The 23,723-nt window shown below is 40.1% G+C and overlaps 1 non-coding gene across 1 annotated transcript; it reads left to right on the forward strand.

Annotated features, from left to right (window-relative positions):
- The first annotated feature begins 262 nt into the window (after nt 1–262).
- TRNAA-AGC (transfer RNA alanine (anticodon AGC)) lies at nt 263–335 on the forward strand. The gene has a single exon. It is a non-coding gene; the product is annotated as a tRNA-Ala (tRNA).
- Nucleotides 336–23,723: the final 23,388 nt, after the last annotated feature.

Genomic DNA, 23,723 nt, shown 5'->3' on the forward strand with positions numbered 1-23,723 from the left:
AGAAACACTTTTATTGGTTCTTCCTTTCCCGGTTCACATGTCTCATCAACAATTTTGATTGCTAGCGGAGTCAAGAGTGTTCATAGCAAGCAAAATTTTTATTGCTCCATAAAAGTTTTGTTCGCTGATATTTTTTTTGTTCTATGATTTTTCACGAATTTTGGTCGTCTCCTTTTCATCGTGATATCTTATAATCGTTTGGGTGTTGTGCTTGCACGCTATGATCGAATAATTTAGAAACAAGTAATAAAAATAATTCAAAGGGGATGTAGCTCAGATGGTAGAGCGCTCGCTTAGCATGCGAGAGGTACGGGGATCGATACCCCGCATCTCCACATTTTAACTTTTAAAATTAAATAATATTTTTATATAATCGTTTCCACGCTTTGAACGAATAAATTTAGAAACAAGTTTTAAAAAATACATAAAAGGGAATGTAACTCAGATGGTAGATGGCTTGTTTAACATGTGAGAAGTATGAGGATCGATACCATGCATCTTCACATTTTAGGTTTTAATGTTAAATAATATTTTCATCATCATATGTTCTAATCGTTTCGTTTGCTTCTTGTATTTGCATGCTTTGATCGAATAAATTAATAAGGGATATAGCTCAGATGATAGAGCGTTCTATTAACATCTATTTCGTTTGTCTTGAACCCGGACACGTCCAACCAAAACTATTAATAATTAATCTCAGCAATTTTAAAGTTTAAACTTATGATCAATCCATCTACATCAGATTAAATTAAGCGCTTTATTTATTGATTAAACATCTTAGCTGGTTTCTTTTATAAGATGCTAGCAGCAGTAACAGCCTGTTACTGCTGTGATTGCACCTGCCTAACAGCCTGTTATTGTGTCTATCATTCACTGGCTCCAAAATATAATAAAATTACCATTTGTCTCTTGAAAAAGACAAGTACAAAAGAATCTCTCTTTTACTAACTCAAAGTGCTTGTGTCTTTTCAACAAAACCTGCTCAACAAGTGGGTGTGCTCGGATTTGTTTTTTAGTTTTTTTGTTTTTCTTTTCTCGTTGATTATATTTTCCGGCCATCTAATGACCATCACGATAGGACATTATATGGTTTATTCAACAAGAGCGTGCACATCCGGATCACCACTCGTGGGAAAAAAACGTTGGAATGTGTCCGATCAAGTTCATAATTCCAGTGCTCAAAACCACAACTTCTCGAGTTAGGAGAGGGTTAGGATTAGGGTTTAAGGGTTTAGTATAAAGGGTCTTAGATTTCAGGGTTTAGGGTTTAATATAAAAATTAGTTAATCCTATGCTACCACGACAATAGATAAGAGGTTATTTTTCCTGCCATACTCTAAAATTTTATGCGTCTGTTTGGCATAGATGCCATTGCTCCAGAAAATGGTGATTAGAATCATGTTGGGAAAAATGGTACTCTAGGAAATGTTAATATGTTTGAAATCGTTTTTCTATAAAAATTGTACTTCAAGCCACATCTTGTAAATCGAGAAGGCGTGGTTTTGAGCAACATCAAATTCAATGTTTTCTCATATTGGAGCTCGTTGCTGCCAATGAGAACATGATGTGGCAGTGACGTGGATTTCCTATAATGGGTTCCAGTGCTGAAGACATATATAGAGCACTGGTATCAAACAAAAGGTGTTGTTGTTACTCCATCAAACATCCTACCTGGCAGCAATGTTTTCAAACAAAAAAAAATGATGACATTTTCTCAGAAAACTATGCTTCCAACCCATACAGCAGCAGCACCACTTTATCTGTATCTACATCATCGATGCCAAATATGTAATATGTGATTGCAGGTTTTGTGTTTCCAGCAAGCCACAACAGTGTGAGAGTGAGAAACTACTTGAGTCGATTTCCCTACTAATTAAAATGCCTATTTGCATGTGTGAGTTAACACGCATCGTTAATACACTTATTAAACTACAGTAGAGAGTAGAGTAGAGACAGGTCGAATCAGCAGGATACAAACAGAATATGTACCTCCGTCTCTGTTAGGATGGAAGGTGATGTAGCGTAATCCGGCTGCTCCCTACAGGAGATAATCCGGCTGCCAGCAACGACGGGCTCGATGAACCTGCAAGAGATGAACCAGAGAACCCGCGGTTGTTTATCCAATGAGGTCGCTCCGATGCTTAAGTTAGAACTTGGTTGCGAGCTGAAAATGATATTATATTGTTCACCCCTGGGGGGTGAAGCCTTTATATACTGGAGTTCTTGCGGGTTTGGTGGAGTAGTTCCGAAATTCTCGTTGCGACAGGATCCGTTTCTATGTTAGTTGGGGATAACGCTACCAACCGGTAAGGCTGACAATTTCTACCTGAATCGAGGAATGGGGAGATAATACTAGCCATTACAATGTATGATCCCGTAAGACACGGAGTACAGTGAGGAGATCCCTAGGGTTGCCATGCGGTGGTCAGTCAACATTGCCTGAGCTCATGCTCTTTAGATCTGACCTGATATAAATGCCGAAGTGCCTTGGGGCCAAGGTGGTCCTGATGTGACCTTGCACTAAGGTATACTCATCCCGAGGTAGACTTGTCCCGATGTGGACTTGTCCCGAGGTAGTCCTATCCCAAGGTGGTCTATTTATCTGAGCTCAATCCGTTGCGGACTTGGCGTGTCAGACTGAGCTGTTATCCTATTAGTTAGGTCGCTAGTTCGACATAAAGGTTGGTCGCCAGGTCGGCGCCTGTACTAGGTTGCCAGTTTGGGACACCATCAACTTGAAAAATTGTTGCCTTAATGGTTTTGGGTATCGCCTAGTGTTCTGAGATGCCATGTATCACAATGTCATTGGAGGGCCAAATCTACGCTCATAAGAAGAATTAGGGAATTGGACAATGTCCTTATTATCGACTATGGTCAGTTGGTATCTCTTCTTTTCCAGTTTCTTTTGATTGAACAAAATTAATGCATGCACTAATACATATGTATATATTTATCTGGTTCTTTGGCTAGATAGTATATATATTATATAGAACCTTAAAACAGAATCTGTAAACCAGTCCCAGTTAATATAAGGCCGATAACTTTACCCTTTTTCTCATATAACTTGAACATCAGCGTGCGCCACTGCTGCGTTCCTATTCAATGACATTTGGTGCAGCCCGTGCAGGGATTAAACTTGAAATGGAAACAGGGGGGTGCTCCAATAAGCCATTTGGATGAAGAAGCTTTTGTATTGCTAGTTACGAGAAAGTAAACAAATAAAAGTATTCAATTTTCTGAAAGGTTTTTTCATCTTTTTATAGGAAATTAAAAAAAAAAAAAACTTATCAAAAATAAGCTCATGGAAAAATCATGCATGTTTACAAACAATACCGCTGTGACAAACAAAAGCCATTAAGATAATTCAAAACCAGGATAAGAATCAGCAACTAACAACCATTAACATAATTCGCTTTCAACTTACCATTGTGGAGCCTATATAATGTAAAGTGACAAGAGTCACCACAATTCTGCATCTGATGTGTGGCTTAAGGCGATAATTAACCAACCCATGGATGAAAAAAAAAACAAATAATGAAAATGATAGAAAGGGAAGCTTCATTAATTAAGTTACGTCACAGGTGTGTCCTTTTGTTTCCTTTTATTTATGTATGTAATTAAGGCTCAATTTGATTGGACACAGTGCTACAATATAAATGCTTACAAAATATTAGTATTTGTATTCTAATTTGTACTCTTTTCAAACCGAGCCAAAAGCATACCATGTAATTAGGGCACTCGTTGATTGAGGAAATTTTTGTTTAATTGCTTCTCCATCAGTCGAGTTAAAGCTGCATGACAGTAAAATTGAGGTGGCTGAGTCCAAGCCTCCGAGGAGATCGGCTTCCATCAAGGCAAGTTTATGTTCACATCATTTTAATAACCTTTATAAATCTTAAATTGGAAATATTTTCCCATGAAATAAAATATATTAGTAGAGGAATAATTATTCTTAATGCAAGGCAGTAAAAACTGCTTAAACGGACTTTTGCCCTGACTGAAGCCAAATTTGTCTCAAGAGGTGACTCTCCGGTGAAGGGAGTTTCTTTTTCTTCTGCTTGTCCCTCTCGGGACTTTCCTGATTTCATCAAAACCTGTTGCCATTTTAGGCGCATTTAGAACCTCCAAAAATGAGGCTTGACGACGCTTGTGGTCGTGGAGGGGATTTTCTTTTAGAAAGTCTCCTCGTCCTTTTCTATCTTTTAATATTTCAATTGGGTTTGATCTTTTAATATTTCTTTTAGCGTTATATATATAGCCGGGGCTACATTTTCAATAATTAAAGAATCAGCTATTTAGTTCAAGCCTCAAAGTGTACAGGTTGAAAGAGATTCGGCTCTAATGAGCTAGTGGTGTCATGTCATAAAATACATTCTTATGAATTGATTACTAATAAAAATGGAAGTTGAAAAGCAAAGGAATCCGAACAGGTGAATTTGCTCATTTTTCGAGGTATATATGACCATTCAGCCCCAGGATGGAAATCAATTGCACCCCAAGAAAAACATAGCATCTTTCTTCTTCTTTTCGTGACAAACTTGATTATGATAACTCTGTTAGGCGCTTGTCTTCATTGGTGATGGATACGTATCGGAATGCAGTAGTAGGACACCAAGGGCAAATGGTTTGTCATCCCCCGACCCCGGCCACTTGATAAACACAAAGTCGTGTACTTTTGTATTGTTTTGATTATTCGGGTGGGGTTCATAAATCTTGTATTTCACCTACCACTACCATACAATACCTATATAGCCATGGTTGGTGTGGTGTTATTGCAGCCATATATCAAAGCCTATAATAATAAATATATATATAGTCAATTTTCACTCTGATAGAAGGCGACATGTCTCTGGTTGAGCACTTCTGTTATTAAGACCTTTGCTTTCGTACTCCACTAACCACAGAAATAACGTCAAAAATCACGACGTTGATCGTACGCTCCATAATCACGACAAACAGGGTAGAGATGTGGTCGAAGCTGTACATTTATATTGGTGACGTTACATTTGCATGATTGATCTGTACATCATCATCAAAACTTTGCTCTTTTATCCATCCCTTCATCCATTCAAATTATGGGTTTTTCATACTGTCACCCTCTCGCCATACCGGCACTATAAAAATGTAAGATTTCTTGGTGCTTGCTCTCACAGAGGATTAAAAATCGATACGATATTACTCGTGCGTATATGCCACTGCTGTGATACATGTGATACAAACGTATCAAATCCGTGTATTGTACAGAAAAGTGATTCATTTAAAAAAAGGATTTTAACATGATTTAATCTCTGAAATTCGGGTCGTATAAAATTCAAGGGTACAAGGATCTTAACTATTTTACTTTTCGTTTTATGATAATAAATTAAATAAATTATTTTTTATTAAAATTAATTCTTATATTTAATCTAAACAAATAATATATTCGATAATTCCAAGTACAAATTAACAAAAATAACATTCAAAATTATTATTTTATAAATCAATAAAATAAATAATTTATCGAATTTACACACACATATATATATATATATAAATGATTTTTAATTTTAATAAATCTATACAAATAAAAATATTCTTAATAGAATAATTATTTTAATACTTAGAACTATTTAAGTAGACTTGATAAATTATAATAATTATTTTATAAATTATTAATTAATATTTTAATTTACATTAAATAACAATGCATTTATTATTACAAAGATAAAGTATTGTTTACAAAATATTTAAGAATATAGTATAAATTGAATCTATCAAATCCACTAATCTACATTTAAATAAAAATTAATTTTTTATTTTAAAATATTCATAAAAATAAAAATATTAATAATGAATAATTATTTTAGTAATTAAAATTTATGAACTTTCATATGATATGCATCTTCAAAATTTCATTTACATTTTATATAAACATGTTTATTGTTTACAAAAGTGGAAGTATTATTTACTGAACATTTACAAATTAATTTTTAGTTGATATTTTTGTTGATGTTAAAAACTGAAAATAGTAAGATAAAAATAATTGATATAATAATTCAAATATAATGGTTGCATATTTTTGTGCCTTGGATTTTAATAAAAATAAAATTGATGCATTATCAATAAGATTGTATAATATCTATGTATCTCATTATATCAATAATAATATATTTCTTTAGATATACAATTCCTATGTATTTATACATTCTCTATAGTCATTTTGACATTAAACTTGAAGTTATTAATATAATTATTGAATTAATGTGCATTTCCTTAGTGTATCCAAGCATTACCATATTTTTCTTTCATATCCATATGTTTCTTAAGCATATCCATATTCAAGTTCTCTAATACAATGTTCGATACCAATACTTTTCACATAAACTCGAATTCTAAGCTAAGGTGTTCTATACCGTAAAATTTCTATCTAATAACGGCAATCAATCAAACACCATATAGAATAAGGGTCCGTTTGGTTCATGATCGGAATTGGAATCGGAATCAGAATGGGAATCCCTTGAAATCAGAATGGTCTATTCCCCCTACCTGTTTGGTTCAAACAAGAAACAAAATCAGATTCCGATTGGTGCTGTTTGGTTCATCAAGAGGCTGGAATCGGAATCGGATTCCGATTGATAAGCCATGTCACATTAGTTAAATGGACCAGGTAGGACCATACAGACCCGACTCGTACCTGATTCGTCTCATCTTCTTAACCCATGTATATGAATAGTATCGATGAAAACCGATACTAGGGTCCCTTCTCCGGCAACTGTTTCTTTCCCATTCACCCTAGAAACATGTTGGAAAAGCCGCCAGAGAAGTCTGAGAATGAAAAGCGGTCATCTTCTTAACCCGCATATATGAATAGTGTTGCTCAACACTATGGATGAAATCCGATGCTGGGGTCCCTTCTCCGATGACTATTTCTATCTCGTTCGCCCTAGAAACACATCAAAAATTTCACCGAAGAAGCCAGAGAATGAAAAACAGTCATCTTCTTAACTTGCGTATATGAACAATGTCACTTGACATTGTGGACGAAAACTATTGCCGAGTCCCTTCTCCGATGATTGTTTCTATCTTGTTCACCCTAGAAACATGTCAAAAAAAGTTGCTGGAGAATTTTGAGAATGAAAAAATGGTACATGATTTTTTTAAAACAGTGAAAATGAAAAAAAAAAAAAGATATTGAAATTATTGAAAAACCGATGCCTAAATGAAAGAACCGGTGAGTGAGAATTTGATGATCAGAATACTGTTATCGTTACTAATAACGGAATGGGAATCACATTCCGAGGAAGGGTGTCAAGAATAGCCATTTCGGCCTACTCATTCCCATTCCGATCAACCAAACATCTAGAATCGAAATGACCCCAATTCTAGGTTACTATTCCCTCGAACCAAACAGACCCTAAATTATTCAACTAATGTGAGGTGAGCCATTAGCGTTAAGAAGGATCAGAAGCTCGGCTGGTTCACCCATAATCATATCTGAACAATGTAGACTTCGGGATTCGCGGTGTTGGAAAACGGGAGACCATTAATTAAGAAACCAGGTTGTCAGAGCTGACTTCTTAATTAATCTTACTTGTTCTAGCATTTCCTCTTGCGAAGTTTCCTCTCGTCCGGATCCGGATCCGGATCCTAAGAAGAATGTCTTATATTCTAATATCATCTGTATCATCATCGTGATCGTTCCGATGAACAACACCAAACATGTCTAGTGACGCAACTTTCATGCTTTTGATTAATTAATTTTGCATCAAAAGAATCTTTGGCGAAACAAACAAACAAGTAGTTGAAAATATAAATAATTTAATATTATTATGCAGCAGTTGTAATACATGTTCTTAAAATATATAAATTTGGTTTTCTATTATTTAATAATCAATAAAAATACATAAGAGTATATAATTGTTTTATATTTTAATTTTTTAATAATCAATTCAATAAAACTCCATCTAAATTGGTTGGTATTCTACTATTTTTGATCGATTTTGGTCTAACAACTTTCCAATCTGACCAAGTTAGGTTAGTTTTGGTTTGGCCGTTTGTAAATCAAACTGACTATAGATATATATTAATATTTTATATTTTAAATATGATTTTTTAATATAGGAAAGTAGGAAAATTCTCATATTTCTAAGTATAAAATATTTTATATCATAATTTTAATTAATTTAATTTGTTTTTTAATAATACCACTATAATTTATTAAATTTAAATTCAATTTTTAAACTTAAATCTTTTAAACAAACAAACCAAACTGAAAATATACCTAAATTGGTACAACCCAAGTTAACGGGTTTTCACTAATGCTCAATCAGTTTTGTGTGACAAACTCCTGACTTTACCAAGTCAATTTCATAAGCAAAACAGCCTGCAACCAAACTATACCACTCCTTGAACACTCCTAATTTTAGCTAAATTAATAGTTTAAAATCTCTAATAATTATTGAAAATTTATAGAAAAATACACAATTATCGAAATAAATTATAATGAAAATACAATAATTATAAAAATACAGTAAATACTGAAAATATATTTAACTAGTCAATAAATAGTGAAATCTCAAATAATAGTTTGATCTCTAATAAATATTAATCAATAAATTATAAAAAATGCATAATTACAAAAAAAAATATCAAATATATAATGAATTAAATTTCAAAGTTAAATAATAGTTGTTTAATCTACAATAATTATTGATAATTTTCTGTTAAACAAAATCATAAAATATATATTTATCAAAAAACACAATAAATAATTACTACAAATACAATAAATAATTTTAGTACATATAAACATACAATGAATATGCACCATTATCATAAAATTATTGCTAATAAATAACTTTTTTTGAAAGTTACTTTCTATAAAAATTAACTGATATAAGTGAAATTAATTATTTACAATATTTTTTAGTTATTTAAATAATATTTTTATTTAAATTTTTTAAATATTAATTATTTATTGAATTTATAATCTGTAAAATTATAATTAGTACTATTATTACATAATTCATCATTAATTTTGTAAAATATTGAATTATTATTAATATGAATATTACGAAATCTATCATAATTATTTTTCTACATTTAAGATTCTTTTTAAAATTCATTACATAATTTTGTTATTTTAACTATGTAAAATTTACTCATGTTAAATACTTTGTTATTTAAATATTTATATAATAAGTAAAATTTTTATTATTTGAATTTTTATTTACTTTAATGTTATTATGTAATATTTAATATGTTTATATAATTATTTAGTTATTTTTAATGTTTTGTTATGTAAAATATTTAGTTACTGAAATATTTCAATAATGTTTTTTTTAATGTTAAATTTTTATTATTTGAATAAATTTTAAATTGAATAATTCTTAAAATTATAATTTATAATGTTACTACATAATTTCATGATGAATTTTATAAAAATAGAGAATTAATAATAGATATGAATATTATTAAATCTATTATAATTATTTTTTTTCAATTTGAATAAATATTTTAAAGTTAGTATATAATTTCATTATAATATTCAAATAATTCTGAAGTTTTTTAATTGACACTTTCTTTAGATAGATGTAGATAAAAAGTGGGGGAGATAATAAATAGAAATTAGAGATAGTTTAGGAGATAATATCTCTACTAAATTAAAGATAGTTTAAGAGATAAATAGGAGCTAGAGATAATTTAGGAGATAAATAGGAATTAGAGACAATTTAGGAGAAAGTGGTTCCACCTGGCTAAACATTAGAAAAGTAACTCGCTATTTTCTTTATGGTTATTAGAAATAGTTAAGCTTATGTTATTTCCTTATTGGTTTAGTGGGTAATTATGTGAAATTAAATAAAATAAAAAATTCAAAAAAAAACAAGAAATTAGGAAGGGGTTTGGAGCAAGGAGAGGCATGGTGACGTGGGCCATCTTGCTATATATATATATTAGCGGGGACTCGTGTGATGCACGGGCTTTGTTAAGCGAAGTTAAACAACAGAAATACAAAACAGTATATAATTGTTTTATATGTTAACTTTTTAATAATATATATATATATATATACACACTAGCGGGGACCTGTGCGACACACGAACTTTGTTAAGCGAAGTTAAAAAATAGAAATACATAGGAGTATATAATTATTTTATATTTTAACTTTTTAATAACCAATCCAATCGGACTCGACCTGAGTTTGTTGGTTTTCTAGTATTTCGTCATCTTTGGTCTAACAATTTTCTAACTTGACCAAGTTAGGTTAGTTTCAATTTGGCCATTTGTAAACGGACCCAACTATAGATATATATTAATATTTTATATTTTAAATATAGTATTGGATAAATTAGAAAGACCCCCTGAACTATGGGGTCTATGACAAAGACCCTCCTGTACTTTGTATTGCGACAATGACCCCCCTGTTATATTGCAATATTTTTTAATCCCCATACTACCCTTGTAATAAATATTCTTAGAAAAATACTATTCTTCCCCGACCTCACGATACACGAACATCAACTGCGGTAGCTATTGCAGCAGCGCACCCTCTCCCGCTCTCCCCTTTCTCTCTTCTTCCCCTTCCCCTTTCTTTCCTCCCCTTTCTTCTTCCCGGAGAAAAACACAGCAGATATTGAAAGGACCCCTGTCCGTCGCTCGACCTTCCAAAGCGCTTCGAAACAACAGAAAATCTTTCATCCTCTATTTCTTGCTCCCCTTCAAAGACGACAACAATGTAGAAGAAGATTTTGAATTTGACGAAGCGGGTTTGGTGCTCTGCTGTTGCTCTTTTTCTTCCCATGCGAACGTAGAAACTCTAAAAGGCGACAGCGATCGGGTACCCCTATGGCCAGAATTCGAACCAGAGAACATTTCTCTCCCTCGATCGCGTCTTGATCCTCTACGCGCTTGCTCTATTACAATTGCAAACGGGTCGAAGTCTTTATTGTGTCGCGGGGTCAACGCTTCACGGATTATCCTTTTCCCCTTCAAGATAGGTCATCTTAGATAGGTGATCTTGGGAACCTCGGTGGCGAAACAGCGCTCTTCCGAGTAGCAAACTCGTCAACTCTGCTAGGAACCTGCTGTAACCGAGGAGGAAGTTTTAAAGGTTTAATTACGCCTCCGTCGAAGAGTTCATCGACGGTGAGTGAAACTGTCTCTCACTGACCACTGAAATCAAAGGCGAAGTCATCATCGTCGTTCTTGGTGTCGTTGGATTTCGACTTTCCAAGCTTCTGTTCTTAGTCAAAGGGGATGACCAAATAAGAGATACCCCCCCTACCGCCAGCGCCACTAGTGATGGAGAAGTCGTTGAAGCCACGATAGGTTGCAATGGCCCTAGTAGGACTAGTGGGAGCGCTGAAGAACTCACCAAAACATTTGGAGCTAGAAAGAGCGCTGATGTAGGGGGAAGAGCTCGAAGTTGAAATCCATGCCGCTTGGTGGTGCTGGTATCACCACCTCCATTATCGAGTCTGGAATTCTATCCTTATGGTTCGCTCAATTGAGAAGAGGTCGGGGAAGATAAACAGTATTTTTTTTCTAATAATTAGTACAAGGATAGTATGGGAATTAAAAAAATATTGCAACGGCGGATTTCAATAGAATACTAACAGAAGGGGATCTTTGTCGCAAAACAAAGTACATGGGAGTCCGTCACAAACCCCATAGTACAAGGGGGTCTTTGTAATTTACCCTATAATTTTTAATACAAGAAAGTGGCAAAATTCTCATTCTTAGTCTAAAATATTTTATATCATATATTTACTTTTATAATTTATTTTTTAATAATACCATTATAATTTATTAAATTTAAATTTAACTTTTAATACGACCCAAGTTGGTGGGTTTTCACTAATGTTCAATTGGTTCCAGGTGTCAAACTCCCGAAAGTAGGTTTGATTTTATGTGTAAAAAAATGAAAATAGGTTTTTGCCACTTGGAGTAAAGAGTTTGATTTTGCTTTGATGCTTCAGTCATAGCCTTATAGGTTGTTTTTTCATCCTTCGTTTATATCTTATCATAAAGTTCACTTGGCTCCTACCCTGTTCAACGGTTTTTAGATCTAAACTCTAAGCCTTAATTATAAATCTTAAACCTTAAAATATAAACTCTAAATCTTTAAACCCTAACTTCTAACCCCCTAAATCCTAACCCTGAACCCTAAAATCTAAACTTTAAATCCTAATCCTCTAAACCCTAAAATCTAAACTCTAAACCCTAACCCTCTCAATCCTAAAATCTAAACTCTAGACCCCAATCCTCTAAATCTTAAAATTTAAACTCTAAACCCTTAACCCATAAGCCTAACCTTCTAAACCTTAAATTATATCCTCCAAAATTAGTGCATTCTACTTATTCCTTTACTTTTAACATATTGAAGGGATGAGAGATCCATCCCATGGATGCCCAAAGTTTGCGGAATAAGTGGCGAATTTCAAAAATTTTTCTCTCCCTTCAACTGGGAATCACATTCCCTATTTAGAATATCATATTTTCAATGATCATTCTTGAACCTTAAACTGAACCAGATCTGAACCAAAAGGAATAGGAGAGAATTATACCTGATACGGATAACTAATATCTCCCAACGAAGGTGTTCACGCCCAAGGAAGGATCCAAATACTGCTCCCACTGAAGATGGTGCAGTGTAGGATGAAGTAGAATCAGTAGTGTTCTTCCCCAAGAACTCTGTCCTTCGTAAGAATCAGTAGAATGTTACGTGAGCACAGCTTCCTTTCAATCCTTTCTCAAAGAACTGATGTCAAGATCCAATCTTGACTTCTCCCACAACTGGAGATCGAACTGAAAACAGGGCGGCAAGAACAGGGAGGCGGCAAGAGAGTATTCGCAGGGTGTAGAAAATTCTCTTCTTGATTTCAGCACTAAAGAGGATCTGATGTATGTCTCCTAAAGGCTGCTGCCCCCTCCTTCTTTTTGTTAACTTAAAAGATCAGCTCCTAATCCCATTAGGAGCTGCTTATCCAAATCATATTTGGATCAGCCTTATCTTCTAGTGATAAGGATAAGCATTTATCTTATCTACAGATTAGATTAGCTTTCTCCTAATCCCATTAGGAGGTTTCTAGATCTGAATCACATTTAGATCTGGATTCTCTGAGTGGATATGATTAAGACCCTATCCTATCTGCTAATCCATCTCAGAATTCGCCCCTTTAAATAACTAAATAAATAGCCCAGTTCGAAATGGGCTTTAGGCCCATTAAGCTTATGTACTCACTTAACCTTCCTAACTGTTGCCCAGTTGGGCTTCCTTGTATGGCGTGGGACTCAAGCATTGATCTACACATCAGCCACATGGGTTCAGTCCAACCTTTGTTACAAGGCCTGGTCGAATACACTGTTAAAGACAGTGCACCCCCAGAAACCCATCGAATGGGCTCTATGGGCCCAACACTTACCCTAAGTGGTCCCTGGGCCAAGCACCTTGTAACACCCAGGGACTGTGGGCAGATGCAAGATTAGCCCATCAGGTATTATCCCCAATGGTCTTACACTTAACCTCTCAGCCCTTAATGATCATACACTGCCCGACAAGAGAGGATCTCTCCCTCGGCTGCAAGGAACAGTGTTGCACTCTCTACTTATATGGATCCCGGGAATTAAAACCTTTTTGCAAACATTTTAGAAACCATAATATATATAATTTTATATCTCATATAAAGTATACTTTGCAAAACAATTCTCAATGGTTGAAATCGGCTGCCGACAGTCTTGGTTTCCAACAGTGAGAGTGCATCCCCGATCATTACCTTTGTCAGATAAAGGGGCTGATCCTGTCACTATGATCACCCACTCAGATGAATTGTCGGATTGTCCCAACATACCCAGGTTTTGACCCCCGCTAAGGATCTCACTGATTGGTACATAAAAGACAGCCCGATCCGACACCTAGTGCAGTATCATAATCGAGTCTAGGGGTCGGGTGTAACTTTCTAGTTTTTCCCATCAATCTCCAAGGTCTAGGGCAATACTGGAAATCTGGTCCAGTTCAAAGATTCAATTAATCCCACACTGTATGTGCCTAGGGTCTCACCCCGGTAGCTGAGACAAGCCACCCCAACTGACTTGGTGGTACCACAGTGTCAGCCTTGTCAGGATAGGTCTCCCCAGACCGACCCACTAGCTGCGAACATTCTAAACTAACACGAGTCTCAATAAGTGTCCAGTTTAAGTGTATTACACATAAACATACCAAGGGAACATGAATCAAATATGCACTTTTATTCATTTACAATATATTCATAAAGTACATCAATTTGATTGAAGCTAAGGGCATACAAAACTGTCTAACACATATCACGGGTGTCTCAAATCCGAATCCCAGGTTTATTCTCAAAAATTTCGTAACAGCCACTTCATGTGTGCTCCCTATTGAATAACAAGCAACTTGTGACCTGTGAGTGATATATGACAAGAAGTTCCTCCTCGGATTCTAAGAAAGAGTAGAGTAGGGTTCCTTAGTTTCTTTTTGGTAATGGGTGGACTAGGGGGTTTATTATGGGTTTATCATCCTAGGCAATAGATACAGCGACGTTCTACATGTATTTCTGGTGGTGGACGTGGAGCCTCGTTCCTTCAATTTATTTATTTATTTTCATGCTTTCTCTCTTTCTCTGTGTTTGTGCATGTGCTATTTACCTTTAAGTATTGTTTTTCTTGTTGTTTGTGATTGTTAAGAAATAGTAAATCCTAGATTGAAAACATTAAATGTGAATTGGTCAGGGTTATTCGTAGATACGAGGTTTTATCATAAATCTATATTTATAAAAATGAAGATGATGACAATGTTTTGTCAAAGAGCCTGATTTTTCACTTTTCATTTGTATCTTTTACTATGTTTTTTTATTTTAAAACTTGATTTTCACTTTTTGTTTTTACTCTTTATATGTTTTTTAATTTTCTAATTTTATTTAATAGAGTCTGATTTTTCATTTTCTATTTTTACCCTACTTTATCATGTTTTTTTTAACTTGATTTTCACTTTTTATTTATTATTCATTTTTTTATTTTTTTCATTTTTATTTAATAACAGTTAGCATTTGTAATTGGATAATCTTTCTATTTCATTTATAAAAATGAGGGTGGTGACAATGTTTCATCAAAAAGCCTAATTTTCACTTTCCATTTTTATCCTTTATCAAGTTTTTAATTTTAAAACTTGATTTTCACTTTTCTTTTTTATGCTTTTTTATGTTTTTATTTTTTCAATTTTATTTAATTAATAGTTAACACTTGTGATGATGCGCAATCCGGTCGGTCATAACTGTCGGTTACCTTGCCTCTATAGAAATTGGAGATGCCTAAAACAAGGAAGAAAACGGAGACTTCTGGGGAGGAACCCAGTTGTAACACTCCGAAGCTAAGACCAGAAAGGCAAGGGAAATGAGGAACTTCAAGACCAGAAAGCACAGAAATCACACACCTCCTTCTTTGGGAGATGGGGGCCTTTTATAATCACCTTGTACACTTACTCTCATACATCTGCCAAATCGGGCATCATCACCTCCGCCAGATCAGGTGTCATCATCCCTGCCAGACGCCAGTTCGGGTGTCATAACCTCTGCCAGTTGCCAGTTCGGGTGTCATAACCGCCACTGTCCTTGTCAGGGTCGTCTCTGCCACGTCTGAGATGGCGGTGGCAGGTGGCCATTAGAGGGCGGCTGTCATGTGCCGGACCCCTAATTAGTCAGGCGCGCCGCCTCCGTTTACGAGCTTCCTGGGCGTCAGGTACGGTTGATCAGTCAGGCGACTTGGAGCCAAAGTGGTGTGCGAGGTGAAGTCTTGAGTTCGCATAGAAGTGTGTTCTGAATTGCCCCAGGGTGGGTCAGCTCGGGTCTTTGCCCTTTGCGCTCCTTGTAAGGCTCACCACCTCCAAGGGAGAGCTCGGGTTCTTCCTTGGGGGAGCTCGAGTCGTGGGTTCCTTCTTTGAGGGAGCTCAGGACTCCTTTTCTCGGAGCTCGGGTTGTGAGCCCACTGTCGTGCCGAGATGGCATTTCTACCAGGTCACTCTCGGTTGCTTCCACGTGTCGCATGGCCAAGGGGTCGGGCCAAATCTCCCTTCATCAATTGCCCCCCACTCCCCATGCTCAGGGTCCTGACCTAGCGTGGGGAGTTCACGGGATGACGGGTGAATTTGCCTCGTGATGCTTTGGCCTTCTCTGGTCTGACCTGCTTGTGTTTTTGGCCCGATCAGGGCTAGCTTGGTTCGACCAGGGGTCAATCCCGGGATGCGTGCATCTCACGCACGGGTGCCAAACGATTTTAAACTTTCAAACATCGAAAATGCACGCTAAACTGACTTCTCCTCGGAGGTGCGCAACCGGTTTTGTGGGGAGCCGTTGGATGGTTTTGATCTTGACCATTGATGCGCGAGCATAGTGGCTATAAATAGTGGGGGGCCTCTGGTCACTTTCCTTCACCATTCTTGAGCTCATGTCCAAGGCTGTCAGCTCGCGTCATTTTTCATAGTTCGGTACCTTTTCCCGATGAGTCCTCAGCCCTCTTTTTGATTCAATGTCTAGCTCGAGTAGCTTAGATAGTCTTTTGGGGGGGTCAGATGCTGGTTCTACAAACTGAGCTGCTGCCCCCTACAGCTTTAGTGAGTCCGAGGCAGGGCCCGAAGTAGAACTCGAGGAAGAGCTCGAGTTCGAGCCCATAGGCCGAGTCACCTTGGGTAGCTTGGCATCCACCTCCCATCGAGGTCTGGTGCCAGATAAGTTCGGGCCTTCCACTATGACGCCCGAGAGGCTTTGGTCCCTTGTCGCTCTGTACAACCTGCCCAGGGAGTATACTTAAATTTTACCCTCAAGCGACTTCCCTTGGGAGCACAGTCCAGACAAGATCGTGATATTCCAGGAGCAGCTCATTGCCGGGCTACGCCTTCCCTTCCACCCCCTTATCGTCGAGGTCATGAACCACTTCGGCATTACTGTCGGTCAACTCCACCCGAACTCCATCCGCAACCTTGTCGGGACCATCTCCCATTGTTGCGAACACTGCCTTCCCTTGGACCTGGAAATCTTTTCCGCCATTCTTATGCTCAAGAAACAAACAGGTCCCCTGCCCGGGCGTAGGCGGGCCTACTACTTGTCACCTCGTCCAAGGTTCAAGCTCTTACACGATCTTCCAAATAAGGTCCCGGCATGGAAGCAGGACTACTTCGTGGTTCGAAGTGCCATGGTATGGCCGTTTCCTACCAAGTGGGGATTGGTTGTTCCTGACCCCAGTGCCATGTTAGATGACGAAACGGTGAAGAGCCTCCAGGACTGGGCCCGGCTTGGACTCAAATGCGAAGTCTACCTGACGGAGGCCAAGCTTATTCAGGCCAGTCTGAGTTCGAGTAGGTTTCTTGCTCAAAGGATTGCTTTTGCTTTGTTTTTATTCCCGTCTTTTGATGTCGAGCTCCTTTTTGCAAGTGTTATGGAGGCAGAGAAGACTCGAGGTGCGAACTTGTTTGATGGTATGAGGAGGAGGAAGCGAGCTGCTAAGCAGGTCCGTGCCGATCCTTCCCATGTTGCAGAGCCCGAGGCACCGAGAATGGAGCTCAAGGTGTCCCCTCCATTTCAGGAAGCGACAGAGGTTCCCTATGCCGAAACAACTTATACCCGAGTTGTGCCTTCAGGCTTGGGAAGTCAGGATGAGATTGGGAGCGTGCTGATGCCGAGCTATGCTCTCCGAAAAAGTAAGAAGGCTATTTGCCCTGAGGAGGCCGCGGTGTGGGCCGATCTTCCTACGAATCTCATAGGCGCTCGTGCTGCATCTCACGCCATGGTGGTAAGTCGGAGTAGTTTTTCTTTTTTTTTTTTACCGAGCTGATTTGTTCTCATTCTAGAAGGTGAACTCCTCTATCCACGCTTTGACAATCCAGGCAGAGAAGGGCTTGAAGCGAGCACAAGCTGCCGAAGAGGCTTCCCGCGCTGCGCGAGTCGAGTTAACGAGGTCTCGGAGGGACAACGAGGCCTTAGGATTGGTGGTGAGACACATGGCAGACCTGAAGCTGGACTTGGAGCATCAGGTCGAGTACCTTCAGGATGATATCAGAGAGAAGACAGAGATCTTCTCTCAAGCCGTCGAGGAGGCGAAGGTGAAGGCTGTTAATGATTATATCGCTTCGCCATGCTTTGACGACATGACGGTGGGCTCATACAGAAGGGGTTTAAAGTTGAGCTGATGGATGATAAGGAACACGTACCACGAGCTCAACATTAGTGCCATAACCACTTCGTGCATCACTCCGAAAATGGTTGCTACTGTTGATGATGATGCGGATTCCGAGCATGAAGCATGACCTTCGGGTATTGTCGAAGTCTCTTCTGAAGGCGAGGAAGATATACCTCTGGTCCTATGAGCTCGTAGTCATTGTTTTTTGTTTTTTTTTTTGGAATGAAATGTAAACATGATTATTTTGCAATGAATAGTTCCCCTTTTTTGGCAAAGTGTTAGGTAGTTATTTTCTTCCTTTTTTTTTCACCGAGCTGACTATGTTGCTGAACTGCTAGACTTACGCCCGACCTGTCCTTCGCCCAGGTTAGTTAAGCTGAATTGGGGCCCTGGGCTATGCACCTCAGGATCCATACTCGTGCAGCTTGCTTCGTTGATGAGGTACCGGGGCCATCTTTAGCTTGGCATTCTAGCTCTTGAGATGCTGAGGTCCTTGTTAGCTCGGCATTCTGGCCCTTAGGGTGTCAAGGTCCTTGTTAGCTCAACATTTTGGCCCTTAGGCTCTGGTAGTGGCTCATGGCCTGCTTAGTTTGATAATTTATAGGTAAAATCGTCTTAAGTTGATGATGTTTCATGCTTGGGGTATCTATTTACCCTCCAAGGTCTCGAGCTCGTATGCTCCCCCGAGTACTCTCTTTACTTGGTAGGCTCCTTCCCAGTTCAGCCCGAGTTTGCCAACGCCGGGCTCAGGTACCATGACTTTGCGGAGAACCAGGTCGTCGACGCAGAAATTTCATTTCTTAACTCTGGCATTGTAGTACCGAGCTACCCTTTATTGGTACGCCGCGGTCCTGATGTACGTGAGGTCCCTCACCTTGTCAAGTAGGTTGAGGTTGGTACGTAGCTCGTCGTTATTAGTATTGTCATTGTATGCTTCCAACCGAAGTGAGGGGATTTTGATTTCGGCTGGATGACTGCCTCCGTGCCATAGGTGAGGTTGAAGGGAGTTTCTCCGGTGGTAGTCTTTTCTGTAGTTCGGTATGCCCATAGGACGTTGGGCAGCTTGTCTGCCCATAACCCCTTAACTCGGTCTAGCCTGGCTTTCAGTCTGCGGAGGATAGCTCTGCTCGTGACTTCTGCCTAACTGTTTGCTTGTGGGTGCACAACTGACATGAAGTTTTGTTGGATCCCCATGTCTTGGCACCACTCTTAAAATTTGATGTCCTCGAACTGCTTGCCATTGTCGGAGATCAGCACCCGAGGTAGCCCGAAGCGGCACACTATATTCTTCCAGAAGAAGTTCTTGACGTTTCGAGTTGTGATGGTTACGAGAGTTTCAGCTTCAACCCACTTGGTGAATTAGTCTACTGCCACAACTAGGAATTTCCTTCCTCTTGTTGCTGGTGAGAATGGCCCAAGTAGGTTGATACCCTATTGTGCGAAGGGCCATGAGCTGGTGAGGTACTTGAGGTCGGCGGCAGGCTAGTGGGGAATATTGGTGTGCTTTTGGCACTTCTCGCACTTCCTAACTATCCCGACGGCGTCTGCTTTCATTGTTGGCCAATAGTACCCTGTCGTAGTGCTTTCTAGGCGACGGCCTTGCCCCCTAGGTGTCCACCACATAGGCCTTCATGAATGTCGTGGAGTACGAGCTCAGCTTTGGGAGGTCACAAGCAACGCAGCTAGGGGAGCGTGTAGGATCTTTGGTACGGCCGTTCGTCTATCATGACGTACTTGGCTGCCTGGCACTCTACCCTCCTGGCAGCGTTGCGGTCTGTAGGGAGGGTTCCATGTAGCAGGAAGCTCGCGAGTGGTTCAATCCAGCTCGGTTCTGCTTGGGCGACATGAACGACCTCCTCTGCCCCCCCGGAGAATGCTAGACTAAGGTAAGTCCTCCTTGTACACAGTTCTCATGGTGTTGTCACTAGTGCTGGCTAGCCGAGACAAGGCGTAGGCCTCAACGTTCTTTGACATCGGGATTTGCTTGATGAAGTGTGATTGGAAGCTAAATAGAGCCGCTTTTACCTTTGCCAAGTAAGCGATCATAGTTGGCTCGCAGGCTTCGTATTCTCCTGTAACTTGGTTTACCATGAGCTGGGAATCGTTGCAGATAACTATGTATTTTGCCTTTACCTCTTGTGCCAAGGCTAGCCCGGCTATCAACGCCTCATATTCTGCCTCATTGTTGGATGTCGCGAACTCGAAGCATAGCGCGTACTCCAGTTTCGTGCCACTCGGACAGTGGAGAACTACTACACCAGCTCCGCTGCCCTACTGATTTGAGGAGCCATCTACGTAAAGGATCCAAGGCTCTTCATCCTAGTTCGTGCTCGGCCTAACCAGGAGAGATACCGAACTGGGTGTGACCTCACGGGACTCGCACTCAACCGGCCTGGGAGCACCGAGCTCACCCAAACTATGAGTCTCGTGCTCAACCGAGCTAAGGACCTCAGAGCTGAACGTGCATTCTGCAAAAAAATCCACCAAGGCTTGAGCTTTGATAGCGGTTTGTGGCTTGTACTAGAGGTCGTACTCACTAAGTTCGATGGCCCACTTTGTCAATCAACCAGAGACCTCGGGCCTGAGTAATACTTGCCTCAAGGGTTTGTTGGTGAGGACGATGATGGTATGGGCTTGGAAATACGGACGGAGTTTGCGGGCCGCAATGACCAGCGCATAGGCTATCTTTTCTATCTCTGGATATCTTGTTTCTGTTCCCTACAATATTTTGCTAACATAGTTGATGGGTCACTGGACCCGATCTGCTTCCTTTATTAGTATCAAACTGACCACTTCATCGCTTGCCAAAAGGTACAGTTCTAAAACATCGCCCTCTTCGGGTCAGGTCAACACTAGGATACTGGCGAAGTATTTCTTGAGCTCGTCAAATGCGAGCTGACATTTCGGGCTCCACTCGAACCCTTTGCCTTTTACTGCCTTGAAGAAGGGCGGGCAACGGTCTGCTGACTTAGACATGAAACAACTCAGAGCGGCTATTCTGCCATTTAGCCTCTAAATGTCTTTCACTTTTTGGGGTGGTCTCATATCTAGGATGGCTTTCATCTTGTTCGGGTTATCCTCAATACCGCACCGGTTGACGATGTACCCTAGGAACTTACCCGAGGTGACACCGAAGACACACTTATTTGGGTTTAGTTTCATGTTAAATTGACGCAGAATTTGAAAGACATAATGCAGATCTTGTATTAATTCATGCGAAAATTGTGTCTTGACAACCATGCTGTCTACATAACAATCCATTTTTGTGCCAATTAGGGGTTGAAACAGCTCATTCACAAGCCTTTGAAAGGTCGCCCCAGCATTTTTCAGCCCAAAGGGCATAACCTTGTAGTAGTACAGGCCGAACTCGGTTACGAAGGTGGTTTTTTCCTAGTCGGCTGGGTCCATCCTGATTTGGTTGTAGCCCGAGTAGGCATCCAGGAATCTTAGCAACTCATGTCCCGAGGTTGCGTCCACTAGGTGGTCAATCTTGGGGAGGGGGAAGCAATCTTTTGGGCAAGCTCGGTTCAGGTCGGTGTAGTCGATGCACATGCGCCACTTGTCATTTGCCTTTTTTTACCAGAACAGGGTTGGCTACCCAGCTCGGGTAATGAACTTCCCTTATGAAGTCTGTTGTGAGGAGCTTCTCGACCTCCTCATCGACTGCCCTCCAGGGTCAGTATTGAGCTTGTGACTTATAAGCTTAGGGTCTATGTTGGGCATTTCTGCCTTGGAAATGCTGAGACAGGGCTCCTCTAGGGAAGCACCGACCTGAAGCAATCTGGCTAGGTCCTCTGCCAAGACAGAGATGGGAACAGTTTCCTCTGTGGGTGCAGCTCACTCCTCGTTCTATTCCATTAGTCGCTTCAGTTCGAGGTCAGTAGTTACCTTGGCCTTTCCCTTGAGGATGGGGACGTAGCACTTGCGGGACTCGAGCTGGTCGCCCCGCACTACCCCAATGTTGAAGTCCGTGGGGAACTTCATAGCTAAATAGTAAGTGGACACCACAGACCTTAAAGCAAGGGTGATCGTCCGACCTACTATGGCATTGTAGGGGAGGGGGTTGCCACCACCAAGAAGTTGTGCCTAAGTCTTACCGTGTCAGGCCACGTGCCGACATCCACAGGTACTGTGACCTTTCCTAGGGGTCTGACCTCCTCTCCGCTGAAGCCGACCAGCGGGGTGTTCGTGGCCTTCAAATCACTCTCTCAGAACTAGAGTTTGTCGAAGGCCGCTTTAAAAAGGATGTCTACCGAACTGCTGGAGTCAACGAGTACGCGCCGGACTTCGAAGTCACTGATCTTCACCTTTATGACAAGTGCGTTGTCGTGGGAGTAGTGGACCCCGCGTGCATCGTCTTCAATGAAGAATATGGGGTCTTCCATCCTAGGCCGCTTGGGGGGATTTTGTTCTTCTCTGGCGGCTTCTCAGGTAGATGTCTGAGATGTTGCCGAGGTGCATCCTACTACGATCGATCCTCCAACGATCACGTGGATTGTTCCTCGAACTGGTCTTTCCTCTAGGGGCTACTTCTGCGATTCGGCTGGCCGGCTACTGGATTCAGGACCATCTCTGTTGTGCTCTCCCTGTCGACCTGTCTCATTACTATTATTGTTATTATTATTATGATGTACAAAATTTCTTAGGTACCCGCAACGGATAAGTTCCTCTATCTCGTCATAGAGATTATTACAATGTTCGGTGCTATGACCGTGGTCTCTATGGAAACTGCAGTACAAGTTTTTATTCCTCTCGTTTGGGTTTCCCTTCAGACGAGGTGGCCATTTCATGTATGGGGCATCTTTGATCGTCATTAAGATCTCGACCCGCTTCGCGTTTAAGGGTGTGTAGTCCGTCCAACCTGCTAAGGGAGCTCGGAACGGTAGTCTTGGCTTCATTTCCCGAGCTTGGTCTTTCTTCCTCCTGTCATCTGGGTTGGAGGGTCCGCCTTCCCTCTTCTTTTTTTCGATCCCGCTTTCAGCCCTTTGGTTGATCTCCTCCTCTGTTCTTATGAATTTGTCTACGAGCTTGAGGAATTCAGCTACGGCCGTGGGCTGGTTGACTACTATGTGCCACCTGAACTCCTTGTGTGTCACACCCCTCTTGGCTGCCGTGAGATGTACCGTGGGGTCTAGGCGCGGTATCTGCAAACATGCATCATTGAACCGTTTGATATAGCCCCAGATGGACCCTCCTTCCCTCTGGACTATTCCGAGGAGGCTCTACTCAGTTTAGGGGCATCGCTTGCTAGTAACGAAGTGCGCGGTGAAGACTTGCACGAATTGGGCCCAGCTTCTTATCGACCCGGGGGCCAGGTTCCTGTACCCAGTGTGGGCCACTCCCCTGAAGGTAGTAGTGAAGGCCACACACATGCAGGACTCGTTGGCCCTCACCAGGTGCATTAGGGACTAAAAAGCATCGACGTGGTCATTGGGGTCAAAGGACCCATCATACTTGTCTAGGGGAGGGAGTTGAAATCTTTGGGCATGAGAACGACAAGGAGTTCTGATGACAGGGGGGAAGGAACTGAAAGAATAGGGGCAACTTTTACATCGCCC

The sequence above is a fragment of the Nelumbo lutea genome, chromosome 1, assembly GCF_056320005.1.
Source record: "Nelumbo lutea isolate HS-2025 chromosome 1, American lotus-T2T, whole genome shotgun sequence".
Taxonomy (NCBI): Eukaryota; Viridiplantae; Streptophyta; class Magnoliopsida; order Proteales; family Nelumbonaceae; genus Nelumbo; species Nelumbo lutea.